The following is a 5,138-nucleotide window of genomic DNA, read 5'->3' as shown; positions in this document are numbered from 1 at the left end:
CAAACACATCAGCACTTGGCATTCTGAACCCTTAAATTGCCCTCCCTCCCTCTTTTTCTCTTTCATCCTGGTCCCAACAGTCTACTCATTCAGTTCTTTCTGGGGTCCCCTGGCTGTAGTACCCATAATTCACCCAGAGACACCAACACCCACACCATGCTCTCACTAACCTTTATAGAGCAGCCAAGACACAGCCTGACAGAGGGAGAGGGAGAGAGACGGGGCAAATACTTTCTCTCTGCATGGGCCTGGAGCTGGGAAACAAGAGGAAGATGTATCGGGGGGAGCAGGAGTTGGTTCATCCTGGGCACTGGTGATAGAAACCGGAGACAGACGATTTGGCGCTTGAAGGGCAGAGAGAGCAATGCCAATGAAGTGATGGTTAAGGCAAGATGGTGCGATAGCGGCAGAGAAAGAAGGAGAAGCCTGACAAATGTAGACAGGCAGAAATGGCTGAAGGTGCCCCATCTGCCGATGTTGGATTCATGCTTTGGCAGCGTCTTCCTTCCTCTGTCACTTCCTTAAAGCGTTCCATGTTTTCTTAATCATAATACTCTTTTTTTTTTGTCTTTTCTCATTTACTTTGTCAATATGAACATCTCACTTGAAAGCCCCAATTCTATTGGTTTCTACAGAAGCGATGCGTGCTTTCAGTCACACCATATATGGGCATACATTGTGCTATTCGGTTATAATCAGTTATGAGAATTTTATTTTTTTATAGGAAAAAGCCCCAAACTACAAGTTGCTGTGTGTCACTTTGGGTTCTCATAGAAATAATAAGGTACTAGCGGTAATTTTCTGATTCAATTTCCTGCTCAGGCAACCAAATTATTACAGCTTTCACATTTGTTTGTTAGATATGAAGCTACTGGATAGCAAAGTCAGGAGAATGTTCACTGGAAACAGAGAGCTAGAGAAACAGAGAGCTAGCTTTTAAAATAAAAGTCTGTGGATCAATACCACATGTAGATCCACAACTTGACATTTTTACAATTCACCACATAAAGAAAAAGGATATAACGACTTGTAGAGGCTTTGGAGGTGCTTGCAGTTTTGTGTTTTTTCTTTCCTTTTCTTTCTTTCTTTGAACACGACTAGTTGTTTCCCTCTGTTTTATGGTATAACAAGCTAACACTAAACTAGCTGGAACTTTATATTTAAGTAATTCAAAGGAAAGCAAAAATGTATTTGTTTTTTTTCTTAATTTTAGAAACTAACTGACATGGATCATTTTTCATAAAAACATTTCTGGCTGTCTGGGGACAGCTTGAAGCTCATAGAAAAAAGGAACGTAAAAGAAGTCTGCACAGCGAATGCTGCCCTAAAGACCCGTAACACTTTAATCCAGCCATGGTTTTACATGAAGGTTTCAGGCAATCAGCACATTTAGCCTAAAAATGAACGGTGGAGTAATGTCGCGTTCGCAGACAAAAAGGAATGCCGAAGCCGCTGGGTGCTAAAAGCCTGAGTAAATCAGTCGCAGGCGGTGTCAGTAATTGTTCTACATTGGAGAGGTGGATTGTGGTTAGAGGCCATTGACCTAAAGATCGACCTGTGACAACCATCGATGGGCTAGATAACGGGCCCAAAGCTGGTGCTTAAACCAAAACCCTTTCAAAGAGTTCTAACTCCCCTTACTTCCTGTTCTTATTACCCATAATAGCATTTTGACTTTACGTCATGATGATCATGAATTTCTGAGTTGCTTTTCTCAGTTTGCCATAGTTTTTCCAACCACAAAAAAAAATGATGTTTCCAAAATTCCCAATAGTGTTGGCTTTTTGTCATCAGAGTAGTCCCATCAGCAGTTCCTCTGATGTTTGATTTATAATGGCGGTCTATGGAGAAAAAAGTCGTTGTTGTTGTTTGAAGGGAATTTTCTTTCCATTGCAATACTGCAAACGACTGATATCGCAGGCGAGACTGATCCGCGCCTGATGAGTCTAAAAAATGCACTCATGAGGCTTACTGATCGGTATTTATGGGCATGGCTTTATCAGAATTACCGAGTACTGCATAACAAAGGGAGGGTTTGGAGAATGGGTACGTGCTGTTTTGTTGTGCATGAGTGTGACTGAGAGGTTAGATACCATATGGCAATGAAGTCATCTGGCCTGGGCCTTCTCTGGAAGCCCCACCCAAGCCCCGGCAAGAGACATGGGGTGCAGAGACCGAGGAGAAAACACTTTTTAATCGATTATGATGACCACATGCTAAATCAAATCGCCTACACTCTCCTATCTTCTCCTCCTGCACTCCTCCACTCCCTCACCTCTCCCACTCTCATTCATTTCACCCCACCCCAGGGTATTCTGCTTTCTTGGCAGAACACTGGAGCAAGCCACCTGCAACCTCCTCCCCACACGAATGACACACAAGACGAAGCTCATTGCAACATGCATTGTGTGTGTGTATGTGTGTGTGTGTGTGTGTGTGTGCAGTGAGGTTTTTTTTTTCTTTTCTCCAAGATGTTGAGTTGTACACGTATATAGTTTTTTTCTTTTTCAGCACATTAGAGCCGGGCTACATGCTGACATTAAAGAGATGCATGTGAATATGCCCTCCAGTATATCAGACGATCAACCTTCAGCGAGAGAGAGCAACATTTCCCATTATAAATGAAATCTGTTTCTTCCGTCGATCTTTTTTTCTAATTCTTCTTATAGGTCTCTGCTCCATCCCTTCAACTATCTATCTTTCACACTCCTTTCCACATTCACTTTCTGCTTTCGGGAACATGTCTCTCCGGCACAAATGGGTTTGTAGATGTTTGAACTCAGCTCTAAACTGTTAAGTAAGGTCAGTTTTGCCATTAACAGTCTGCAGGGACTGTAATCCGATAGCAGTAAAACATGTGCCTGCAGGTGTGTGCGGCAGACGATGGGGGGAGATGGTCATTGATTTCTTTCTCAACATCTAATCCAAGTTTTGTATTACAAGCATCAAGAGGACTAAGATATAATCCAGAGTTTTGTCCCGGGATACAGCAATAATCTCGAATAATAAGAACCATGCCTCAGCTGCATTAGTCGTCCTCTGTCCGTGTGATGAACGTGCCAAATCCCATATGGCCCACGTTACAAGAAAAATGAGCATTTCGCTTTCCGTGGTTGGAAATGTTTAAATTCTCACTGTCATCTCTCGCGCGTCCCCGCCGGGCCACGCTGACAGACACGACCGAGTCAGTCTTGTAAATGGGGTGGCTTCATTTCACCATGGGTCATGAGAACAAAATGGCTTAATTTAGAAAGCAGTAAGGTAGAACGTCAGACATGAAGCGACTTTTTCTGCTCCAGCGCCGTGTCGCAGGGCTGACAGGCCTGTCTGACTGATTATAAACCAGCCGTCACTGGGTAGTCTCACTGCTCACTTTACCGCTTGGGGACAGACACATGGGTTGTTGGATGAACTAATTCAGCAGAGTTATAGCTGAATTAGGCCAACCGCGCTGTCTGAATGGGCGCCCCGGTTAGAGGAGTTGCTTACAATAGTCAGAGGTGCCTTTATTGTGTTTACGTTTGGCGTATTCGAAGTGTGTGTTTATGCATGCAGAGGTAAAGGTGAAAACTCATCAAAGTGAAATTGTTTACAGTTTTGCTTTCAGAGAAAGTGGCGTTTGTGCACGTGTCAGTGGATGCACAGTGGCGTTATTCTTTAGCCAGCCTCATTTTTCAAAATGCCCCACACCTTTTTCATAAGGCGATTATTCAATGCAGCCGCAAGAGAAACCCTTCCTGAAGCCAGCAGCATTTTCTTAAGCCGAACCCATAGACAAACAGTATAATGACAACCAAGTGTGTGATTGTACACACAACACATTATCAACACATCACACCATCTTTGTCCTGCTGTGTGTGTTACTATCACACTTCTCCCTCAGAGGTGGAACAACAACGCACTCTCCCGCAGCTTCTTTGTTTCGACATTCCCACCTTGAGCGGGTTGTACATAAAACGCTGGTGTCGGTCACGATCACGTTAAAAATAAGATGCAAGAGACTCGAACGACGACCGACACCATGAATATTATTTTCGAGCACATATGCAGACAAGTTGGGGGGGGGGGGGGGGGGGGGCTAGATGTCTTTGATCAAGTGTTGATCATGCATCAGGAGAACATGTGAACATTTTTACTCACGGTGATGGATGGTACTCTCAGGAATTCAACTGTCATTTCACACACAGATGGCAAAAACAAAGAAATGTGCTGTCATTTATTTGTTATACAAAAAGCGAAATTGAAATACAGCAAAAAAACGAAAATTGCTTATCATGGTAAAACAGGGACACGTATATAATATAAAAAAAATGATATTCAGGTTCTGTCTTGTGTACGAAAAAATTCAACAGTAATTCATCTTGACAGAGCGGATGTGATCGTCTGCCTACAAAAATGCTAGATCTTTTGGAATGCTGTTCTGACAGGATTAGTAAAACAATCCCGAAACATTTTGGCTGACGAAGACCCAGTGTAGTTCAGCAGAGAATTCTCCACGACACACCTTCTGCTCAGACAACAACCAGTCTCAGACAAAAATAAAACAAAGTACAAATTAAATATTCTGTTTTCGCATGATTTTGTTTATTTATTTCAGAACAGAAAATTAAAATTAATTTGTTGAAAATGTCACTTGTGTCTTTTTGGCTACAATAAGGGAGACACCTTGTATCTTATTTTAGGTTTTTGTATTTTAAAGCAAAAATGATATTGCTAAAAAGATGCACGGACCATGATTCCACAGAGAATTATCTTCCAACTCTTTTGTTATCTGTGTTCTTTATTTTGGCTTTAACTCTAGTGTTATGATTTTTTCTGCAGATTTGGAGATTAGAAACTTCCATTGCAGATTGATTTGATTTAGTTACCTAATATATTTCACCTGCACATGACATTATTATTATTATTTATTTATTTTTATTATAAACCTAAAAAAGAAGAAGCTTATTATGAATGTGTAAAACACATTTTAATAATCTTATTAAAATTTTGATTTAATCATGTAGACCATAAATAATATTCCACCCGGTGTTATGCATGGATGCGTGTGTTACTATCATACTTTTTTTATATTATACATCACGTGTCCCTGTTTTACCATGATAAGCAATTTATTTTTATTTTTGCTGTACGGTATT

Source organism: Brachionichthys hirsutus, unplaced genomic scaffold, assembly GCF_040956055.1.
Source record: "Brachionichthys hirsutus isolate HB-005 unplaced genomic scaffold, CSIRO-AGI_Bhir_v1 contig_995, whole genome shotgun sequence".
Lineage (NCBI taxonomy): Eukaryota > Metazoa > Chordata > Actinopteri > Lophiiformes > Brachionichthyidae > Brachionichthys > Brachionichthys hirsutus.
Note: the sequence above shows the minus strand (reverse complement) of the source record.